Below are 11,624 nucleotides of genomic sequence, written 5' to 3'. Positions count from 1 at the left end.
ACTAAGGTGTCGTCAGTCCACCTAGCCACCCCTCCTCCCACCAGCTGCCAATCAATTACAGGGAAACTAATTAGAGCCTGCAGGGTTACATGGGGGTGTGTGCCCCATTTGGATAAGGACAGTTTGGATTATTACCCATCTGAAGTGTGAGGTAATCTCACACTTGTAATCTCAAACTCTAACAGATTTGGGTAAATAAATTTGGGCATTTTTTTTCAGGTTATTTGCAATATAATCATTTAGTATAAAATCTTCACGACAATTGGTATATAACTGTGAGGGTTTACTAATCTTTAATTGTTAACTGGCTGTGTGATCATTATCCCTGGGATGAAAAGGAAAATCTCAAACTACAGTTAATAATAGGAGTAGAAATCTGAGCCAATCTATGTCTTTGAATTTATATATATATATTTCTAAAAGTATGATTTTGGTCAATTCAAATTTGCTATTTATTTCAATGGCTTATATTAATTTACATTATCAAATTTGCTTTAATAGAAATGAGAAAATATAGGTCTTTGGATGCTCTCAGTTATTTGGATTATGCCTTCATTTTGTGAAAGTTTCATAGTCTACCAGGATCTGTGCAAAGGACACCTGAGGGAGATACGGGCAGGCACGGAGGGAGAGAGCATCCTTGTGATAAGCAGCCTGCTTAGGGAGAGAGGGTATATTTCTAAGTAATTGACACAAAGGAAATTTTAATTAAAATAAATGTGGCCAACGAAATCCTGCCAGGTAGTAGACAACTGAGTTGGAAAATGACAGAGAAGCTTATTCAATCCTGACAGAAATATTTAAAAGTCATCAGGTAAATATACAAATTAATAATGTTAATATTACATTTGCTCCAAAAGGTAGTTCTAGCCAGTCCAATAAATATCTCATTTCATTCTTCTTTTGCTCGCATAGTAAAGGTCAACTATATCCTGTTTTGTGAGAGTTCAGTTTCTGATTTATAACTAAGGTTATAAGGCTTCTGTAGCCAGGGGTGAAGTAACATTTCCGCCCTGAGGGTCATAAAACCTAAGTAGGAATTCCTTGAGCCCTCTGTAGAGTGCAAACAGAACTAAGGCCCGAGGGGGATGAGGCTGCAGTGACAGGACTCCTCACGGTCGGTACTCTTTCTATGATGCCAATTAAACAAAAGGGTCCTGGGTCGCAGGAAGGACAGCTAATAAGTGCCCTGGCCAGGGCTGGTTTGATACCTAGACTATTGAGGACAGTCATCTGATGGTTCAAGTAAGGTCCTGTCTTCAGTCAGAGCTGTTGGCTCTTAAAGTCTGACCCAGGCCTGGGTCTCTGCTATGAAATGAGAGATCTGAAATTCAAAGAAAGAGAACTTGGGCAGTGATATTTATTTCTGTAAAATGAGGAGACTGTACAAAAAGACCCCTGAGGGCGCATCCAGCTCAGCACCTTTCCCATGCTCTGAATTGCCTCCCTCAGGGACTCTTCTCCCCGAGAAGCGAGAATGATGAAGAATGTAGGTACCAGGTGCGGGTAGAGGATGGAAGGAAGAGGACAGCAACATGTTGTCATTTCCCCAGCCACGTCCAGTGGTCCTGTCTTGACTCCTATTTCTGTCTGTGTTGCTCTTTTCCTGCCAGTACTTCAGGCTTTGCTATTTTTACAGGTGATGGAAGAAGGATCTGGAATCCCTTAGAATGGACTCCAGGTGCTGTACTAGATGGTGAAAATACTGGTGATTAAGCCAGAAGACGTCATTTCTTTAGCCCTTATAGCCAGAAGTGGAGGGTGATGGCTAAAAAGTCCAGTGACAGAGCTCTGCAGGCCTGAATCACTGTGTGTGGGCTCAGGAATGGGGTCCTTAAAGGAGTCCCATGGACTGCCATTGGCAGGCAGTGGTCCCCCACTCATGATGGACCCCTAATGTGCAGCTGTGCTGGGGGACCCGGAATGCCCACATGGCCAAGCAGGTCTCACATTTTGCAAAACACAACCCCCTAGCCAAGTGGGTCAGGCATGAGGAGAGACTACGGGTGGACTTGCTGGCCCCTTGACAGACTCCTCTTGCTCAGTCTGTGACGTGAGCTTCCAGACAGCCTGGTCTCTGGATCTGGAAAATCAGCCATAGTTTAATACCACCTGGAAGAGTCTTAGTCTAACACTTCTCTCCCCTTTGGCATTCTTTTCTCTGCCCCGTCTTTTTATTTTTTTTTATTTTTATTTTTTTTTGGTCCATGAGGCACGTGGGATCTTAGTTCCCCGACCAGGGAACGAACCTGTGCCCCCTGCAGTGGAAGTGGAGTCTTAATCACTGGACCTCCAGGGAAGTCCCTGTCTTTTTGTTCTTTATGACAGTTTCTCAAAGTGTATTTTGCAGAATTTGCATGAGAATCACCTCTAAGGTACTTGTTCAAGATTTCATTTGAGAACTATTGCTCAAAAACATGACATCAACTCTGGCTCCACAAAAGAATCACCTGGAAAAAAACCTTTTTAAAATACCAATTCTCTGGGCCCCATACCCAGAGCTTCTCATTTCATTGGTCTGGGTAAGTTCTGATTCAGTAGTCAGGAATGCAACTGGAATATATATGTTAACAATTATTATACTTACCAATGATTTTTTTAAAATTTATTTTTATTTTATTTATTTTTGGCTGTGTTGGGTCTTTGTTGCTGCACATGGGCTTTCTCTAGGTGCAGCTAGTGGAGGCTACTCTTTGTTGCGGTGTGCAGGCTTCTCATTGCGGTGGATTCTCTTTGTTGTGGAGCACAGGCTCTAGGCGCGCGGGCTTCAGTAGTTGTTGTGCATGGGCTCAGTAGTTGTGGCTCGCAAGCTCTAGAGTGCAGGCTCGTAGTTGTGGCACACGGGCTTAGTTGCTCCACAGCATGTGGGATCTTCCCGGACCAGGGCTCGAACCCATGTCCCCTGCATTGGCAGGCAGATTCTTACCCACTGCGCCACCAGGGAAGCCCTTTACCAATGATTATATTCAACTTTGATGAGGGTGGTTGAGGTACCATGATATTTTGAAAACACTGTCTAGGCCTTCACCAAGGGTATAATCTGCTACCCTTGGGAATGTTCTCTGTCTTGAATTCTGGTTCCACCAACTTGTGTCTGATCTTAGGTAGTTATTAACCTCTCTGTGCTTCAGTTTCTCCATCTGTAAAATGGAGGAAATAAAAGTACTTACTTTACAGAGGTTGTAAGGATTAAAAGAAGTTAAGACAGAAAGAGGTCATTTTTATTTTGGGAATCTCTCTCTCTCTCTATTTAGTTGGCTCTGGTTCTCTGATAAGGCAGTAATTCAACTGTTTCTGTGTCCTCCTTCAGCCTTAGCCTTCCCATTCCACTTGCCCACTCACATGAGATACTCCAATCATGGTTAGAAGAAATTTTCTCTCTATGTGATTTGTTGTGAAGAAAAACAAAACATGCTAAAATTGTATTTTACAAAGAATTTCCTCTAGTGGATATTAATGTTCAATGTATAATGGTTGAACAATGAAAATATGTTATTAAATCTCTAATGAGATTAATAATCATGAGATTTAATGACATATTAATTTCTTATTAATTAATAAATAATTTATTAGTTACTTCCAATCAATTGATTAAAACTTTATTTTTTTAAAAAGCTAGAACTGTGATGATACCCAGTATATCTTTGAAAAGAGAAAGAAAATTGATAAATCTTTAGCCAGACTCATCAAGGAAAAAAGGGAGAGGGCTCAAATCAGTAAAATTAGATATGAAAAAGGAGAAGTTACAATGGACACCACAGAAATACAAAGGATCATAAGAGACTATTACAAGCAACTATATGCCAATAAAATGGACAACCTAGAAAAAATGGACAAATTCTTAGAAAGGTACAATCTCCTAAGACTAAACCAGGAAGAAATAGAAAATATGAACAGAACAATCCCCAGTACTGAAATTGAAACTGTGATTAAAAAACTCCCAACAAAAAGAAGTCCAGGACCAGAAGACTTCAAAGGCAAATTCTATCAAACATTTAGAGAAGAGTTAGCACCCATCCTTCTGAAACTATTCCAAAGAATTTCATATAAAGGAATACTCCCAAACTCATTCTATGAGGCCACCATCATCCTGATACCAAAACTCGACAAAGATACCACAAAAATTACAGGCCAATATCACTGATGAACATAGACGCAAAAATCCTCAACAAAATACTAGCACTCTGAATCCAACAATACATGAAAAGGGGGGCTTCCCTGGTGGCACAGTGGTTAAGAATCCACCTGCCAATACAGGGGACACGGGTTCAATCCCTGGTCTGGAAAGATTCCACATGCTACGGAGCAACTAAGCCCATGTGCCACAACTACTGAGCCTGTGCTCTAGAGCCTGTGAGCCACAGCTACTGAGCCTGTGTGCCACAACTACTGAAGCCCGTGTGCTCTAGGGCCCACATGCCGCAACTACTGAGCCTATGTGTTGCAACTACTGAAGCCTGCATGCCTAGAGCCCATGCTCCACAACAAGAGAAGCCACCGCAATGAGAAGCCCGTGCACTGCAACGAAGAGTAGATCCCACTCGCCACAACTAGAGAAAGCCCATGCACAGCAATGAAGATCCAACACAGCCAAAAATAAAAATTAAAAAAATTAAAAAAAAAAACATGAAAAAGATCATACACCATGATCAAGTGAGATTTATCCCAGGGATGCAAGGATTTTTCAGTATCCACAAATCAATCAGTGTGATACACCGCATCAACAAATTGAAGAATAAAAACCATATGATCATCCCGATAGATGCAGAAAAAGCTTTTGACAAAATTCAACATTCATTTGAAAAAATGAAAAACTCTCCAGAAAGTGGGCATAGAGGGAACCTACCTCAACCATACTAAGACCATATATGACAAACCTACAGCTAACATCATACTCAACTGTGAAAAGCTGAAAGCACTTCCTCTAAGATCAGGAATAAGACAGTATTGTCTACTCTTTCCACTTTTATTCAACACAGTTTTGGAAGTCCTAGCCACAGCAATCAGAGAAGAAAAATAAATAAAAGGAATCCAAATTGGAAAAAAAGAAGTAAAACTGTCACTGTTTGCAGATGACATGATACTATACATAGAAAATCCTAAAGATGCTACCAGAAAACTACTAGAGCTCATCAATGAATTTGATAAAGTTGCAGGTTACATAATTAATACAGGTAAATCTCTTGCATTTCTATACGCTAAAAATGAAACATCAGAAAGAGAAATTAAGGAAACAATTCCATTATCATTGCTCCAAAAAGAATAAAATACCTAGGAATAAACCTACCCAGGCAGCAAAAGACCTGTACATGGAATACTATAAGATACTGATGAAAGAAATCAAAATTGACACAGATGGAAAGATATACCATGTTCTTGGATAGGAAGAATCAATATTGTCAAAATGACTGTACTACCCAAGGCAATCTACAGATTCAATGCCATCCCTATCAAATTACCAATGGCATTTTTCATGGAACTAGAACAAAAAATCTTAAAATTTGCATGGAAACACAAAAGACCCCAAATAGCCAAAGCAATTTTGAGAAAGAAAAACGGAGCTGGAGGAATCAGTGTCCCTGTCTTCAGACTATGCTACAAAGCTACAGTCATTAAATCAGTATTGTACTGGCACAATAACAGAAATATAGATCAATGGAACAGGATAGAAAGCCCAAAATAAACCCATGCACCTATGGTCAATTAATCTATGACAAAGGAGGGAAGACTATACAATGGAGGAAAGACACTCTCTTCAATAAATAGTGCTGGGAAAACTGGACAGTTACATTAAAAAAAATAAAATTAGAACATTCTTTAACACTATACACAAAAATAAACTCAAAATAGATTAAAGACCTAAATGTAAGACTGGATACTATAAAACTCTTAGAGGAAAACATAGACAGAACACTCTTTGACATAAATCACAGCAATATCTTTTTTGAGCTGTCTCTTAGAGTAATGGAAATGAAAACAAAAATAAACAAATGGGACCTAATTAAACTCAACAGCTTTTGCACAGCAAAGGAAACTACAGACAAAATGAAAAGACAACCCACAGACTGGGAGAAAATATTTACAAATGAAGAAACCGACAAGGCATTAGTCTCCAAAATTTACAAAGAGCTCATGTGTCTCAATATCAGAAAAACAAACAACCCAATCAAAAAATGGGCAGAAGACCTAAATAGACATTTCTGCAAAGAAGGCATACAGATGGCCAACAAACATGAAAAGATGCTCAACATCGCTAATTATTAGAGAAATGCAAATCAAAACTACAATGAGATATCACCTCACACCCGTCAGAATGGCCATCATCAAAAAATCTACAAACAATGCTGAAGAGGGTGTGGAGAAAAGGGAACCCTGATACACTGTTGGTGGGAATGTAAATTGTTATAGCCACTATGGGGCTATGGGACTATAGCCATTATGGAGGTTCCTTAAAAAACTAAAAATAGGGCATATATCCAGAGAAAAACATGGTTCAAAAGGACATATATGTCCCATGTTCATTGCAGTGCTGTTTACAATAGCCAAGACATGGAAGCAACCTAAATGTCCATCAACAGATGAATGGATAAAGAAGATGTGGTACATATATATACAATGGAATATTACTCAGCGATTAAAAAGAATGAAATAATGCCATTTACAACAACATGGATGGACCTGGAAATTATCATACTAAGTGAAGTAAGTCAGACAGAGAAAGACAAATATATGATATAGCTTATATGCAGAATCTAAAAAAAAAAAAATGATACAAATGAACTTATTTACAAAAGAGAAACCGATTCACAGACTTAGAGAACGAGCTTATGGTTACGGGGGGAAAGGGGAGGGAGAGAGTGGGAGGTTCGAATTGACATATACACACTACTATATTTAAAACAGATAACCAACAAGGACCTACTGTATAGCTGTATAGCACAGGGAATTCTGCTTAGTATTCTGTAATAACCTAAATCGGAAAAGAATTTGAAAAAGAATAGATACATGTATACGTATAACTGAATCATTTTGCTGTACACTTGAAACTAACACAACGTTGTTAATCAACTATGCTCCAATATAAAACAAAAAAACAAAAAAACAAAAAGAAACGCTAGAACTGTGGTGACACCCAGTGGCCAAAATGTTAACCACTGAGATTTTTAAAATACATATATTTTCCTCAGCATACAGATACTTAATATTGCATCTATTTTATCTTTATATTTTGAGACCAATTTAATAATAAAGTATGAAACAGTTCTGCATTAAGAATATCAGCAATGACATCACTTATATGTGGAATCTAAAAAAATGGTACAAATGAACTTATTTACAAAACAGAAATAGAGTCACAGATGTAGAAAACAATCTTATGGTTACCAGGGGGGCAGGGGGTGAGGCGGCATAAATTGGGAGATTGGAACTGACATACACTACTATATATAAAATAGATAACTAATAGGGACCTATGGTATAGCACAGGGAACTCTACTTAATACTCTGTAATGGCCTATTTGGGAAAAGAATCTAAAAAAGAGTGGATATATGTATATGTATAACTGATTCACTTTACAGTACACCTGAAACTAACACAACATTGCAAATCAACTCTACTCCAATAAGAATTTTTAAAAAATAGAATTTTACCCAGTATAAAAAAAGAATATCATCAATGAAATGTGGACAAACCAACATTCTTTAGTATTTTTTTAGTAGTAAAACTTTCCCAGCCAGTTCAGGCAGACAAGAGCACAAGGTCATCAAAGGTGACATTCATAATAAAAACTTTTCCACTTGGAGAAAGCAATTTGTATCAGTATGTAGAAAACAAACAAAAGAGCAGACACAGGAGAATTGTAACAGAGACTTAAGACTTCACATATGGCCCTTTAAATGATGAGGAAATAATTAACAATTCGGGTAACAGTGATTCCTCTATCTAGTTCCCCTCCCAAATTGGTATAGGATCTATCCTTCGGTATATTCATTCTTTTGCTCATTCAGGAAATATTTCCAAATGTCCTATTTGAGAAGCAGACTCTGAGAGGGAGATTAATGTCCAGGAGGTTTATAAGGAAGTGCTCTTGGGAGGATTGGGCAGAGGGAGAAGATGGGCTGCTATGCAGTCTCGACAACGGCTTCAGCTGACCCCACAGGGAGCTCTGAAGCTAGCATGACCCCTTAGTGTTGCCTCTTATTGGGGAAAGTGGGGAGAACTTTTATCCTCTGGGTCCATCCAGTCATTGGATGTTGGCTACCCCCAGGAAGGGGTGACTTTTGGTGAAGTAGCTCTCTTTTAGCTGAAGCAGCGCTGAAGAGGGCTGACAGCTGAGGCTCATCTGCTGACAATACTCGCAGCAGTTGGAAGAGTAAGTCCTCCAGTATCAAGGGTGATCGGCCTAGCCCATCTCAACATCCTCTGAATCACCACACTGAAGCCATACGATGCCAATAAGACAGACCGGCCTTCTGACCTTTTGGAACTTAAACAAGTGAACACCCATATAAATACTCCAGGCTATGAAGGAACAGTGAACTTTAAGAGAATAATGGGCACGGGTGAGGTAAGGAGAGGAAGGATAATTTTGTCTCTGCTGATTTCTGCATCAGAGTAGAAGGGCAGGAAGGATACAAAGAACTATAACACTTGGACTGAGAAGTGTTTACCTTATTCTGTGGGCAGTTTGGAGTCACTGTAAGGTTTTACAAAGAGAACAGCAAGCACTAAGTAGACAATCTAGCTGGTAGTAAATTTTCTGTCATCTTTAAGGCCACCTCGAATTGCACCTTCACCTGAAAAGCTTTACCTGCTTCAAGATTTTTAAGGGCCTCTCTCTACCCTTGGTCTTAGAATAAAATAAAAATTCCTTAGTATAACTCACAAGACCCTGTATGATTTGGCTTTGTTTGTTTACCACTCCAGACTCATCTCTCATCCCATTCCTCTATATTTGTTGGCCAGCCTGGGTGGTGAACTGGTGTCTTATTTATCTTTTTGTCTTCAGGGACTATTACAATACCTTTAACATGCTAAATGCTTTATTGCTGAATTGAAGAAAAGTAAATAGTCCTCACAGATTATTTTGTTGATAGCTGCTCTCCCTCAAAGAACCACAGAATCTAATCAAGATTATTTCCTTTTCAAGTTTATTTTTGTAATAAGAAATTTAAAAGACTTCTGCACTGTAATTCTGTGGCCAGGCATCTCCAGTGCCCTAAATACCTATATTTACCATAAATTTGGCATATATTTCTTCTATGTGAAATATTTCTTCTCAGTTAAACATTAGTACAGTTGCAACTGTAGAATGAGAAGGGATCGTAGAGGTAGTCTATTATATAAGCCCCTCAGTTCATAGTCAAGTAAACTAACTTGAGGGTGTTAAATGATTTGAAAAATGCCACCTAGCTAATTAGTGACAAAGTTGAAGCTAGAATCTAGAAGTAGTAATTGCTAAATCAATTCATCACTCATCATCATCATCACCATCAATGCTTAGAGGACCTACATGAGCCAGGTACTCCTCTAAAGATGCTACTTATATATTATCTCATTTAATCTTCACAATCCTCTGAGGTGATACTGTAATATTATTAGCTTCAATTAGAGTAAGGAAGGTAAGGCACAGAGAAGTTGACTAACTTGCCCAAAGTGCATGATGCATAATAATTCCAATAAAAGCCCTTAAACATATCTCTTTTCCCAGCTTCTTTAATTCCCAAAGCTGAACATATCAACATAGATAGTGGATTAAAAATAAAACTCCTTCCATTAGGAAATAGACTCTATCATCTCCTGACTTCTTGATCTGGGCTGGATAGTCAGCAACTTGCCTAACTTTGACCAGTAGAAATGGGACTGAAGTGACATTGGGTGACTTCTAAGGAAGCCCTCAAGAGGTGTTGCAGCTTCCAATCTCACCTCCTAGCTGCTCTGAGATTGCCATGTTAAGAAGCCTAGGCTGCTCTCCTTAAAGTTGAAAGATTACAAGAAGAGAAAGACCCAGACAACAACCAGCATGTGAGTAAAATTCAGATCATTCAGTCATTCTAGCCACTAGGTGACTGCGACCACAAGAGTAAACCCAGGTGAGACCAGAAGGACAACACTACTGTGCTCTACTCAAGTTGCTGACCCAAAGAACTGTGAAAAATTAAATGGTGGTTGTTTTAAGCAAACATATTTTGAAGTAGTTCATTATATAGCAATAGATAACTGGTACAGTGTATAATATTATCATTTGATTAGTGTTAGCATGGTGTTTCTTTTTCCATCTCATTACTTTTAATTTTTTCGGAGTCATTATATTTAAAGTAGGTTTGTGGTAGACAGCATAAAGTTGGGTCTAGTTTTTTTACTCCAATCTGAAGATCTCTGTCTTTTAACTAGTGTGTTTAGACCATTCACATTTAAAGTGATTATTGATATAGTTGGATTAAAATTTACCATCTTTGTAACTGTTTTCTATTCATTACATTTGTTCATTTTTCTCCCACCCCTCTTTTTCTGACTTCCATGTGTTTAATTGAGAATTTTGTATTATTCCATTTTACTTCCTCTCAACATTTAAAAAAAACATTTTCAGTTGTTGCCCTAGGGTTTACAATATACATTTTAAAATATTCTAAGTCCACCTTCAAATAACACTATACTGATCCAGTTTATGAGTGTATACCCAAGTCATCCTTCCCATCCCTCGAGACACTGCTGTCAATCATTTCATTTATCCATATGTTATAATCACCCTGGATAGATCAACCCGACAGAAAATCAATAAGAAAACAGCAGACCTGAATAACACTGTAGACCAAATGCACCTAACAAAATATATAGAATATTCCACCCAATACCACCAAAATAAACATTCTTCTCAAGCTCACATGGAACATTCTCCAGGAGAGATCATATATTGGGTCATAAAGCAAGCCTTAACAAATTTAAGAATATTGAGATTATGTCAAGCATTTGTTCTGTCCACAATGGTATAAAACTAGAAGTCAATAACAGGAGGAAAGTTGGAAAACTCACAAATATGTGGAAATTAACACACTCCTCATCAACCAATGGGTCAAAAAAGAAGTCAAAAGGGAAATAAAAGAATATGTCAAGACAAATGAAAATGGAAATACAAGATACCAAAACTTATGGAATGCAGCAAAAGCAGTTCTGAGAGAGAAGTTTATAGTGATAAACACATACATTAAGAGAAAGATCTCAAATAAACCACCTAATTTCAAGGAATTAGAAAAAGAACAAACTAAGCCTTAAGTTAACAGAAAGAAGGAAATAATAAAGATTAGAAATAAATGAAATAGAAACTAGAAAGACAATAGAAAAAAAATCAATGAAACTTTAAGAGTTGGTTTTTTTAAAACATAAACAAAACTGACAAACTTTTAGCTAACCAAAAAAAAAAAGAGAGGACTCAAATAAAATTATAAATGGAAGAGGAAACATTACAACTGACATTACAGAAATACAAAGGATTATAAAGGTTACTGTGAAAAATCATATTCCAACAAATTGGATAACCTAGAAGAAGTGGGTAAATTCCTAGAAACATATATCTTACCAAGACTGGACTCTCAGGCAGCAGCTGGTAAAGAATGTAGTTAAGGTG

This window comes from Balaenoptera musculus, chromosome 10 (assembly GCF_009873245.2).
Source record: "Balaenoptera musculus isolate JJ_BM4_2016_0621 chromosome 10, mBalMus1.pri.v3, whole genome shotgun sequence".
Classification (NCBI taxonomy): Eukaryota; Metazoa; Chordata; class Mammalia; order Artiodactyla; family Balaenopteridae; genus Balaenoptera; species Balaenoptera musculus.
Note: the sequence above shows the minus strand (reverse complement) of the source record.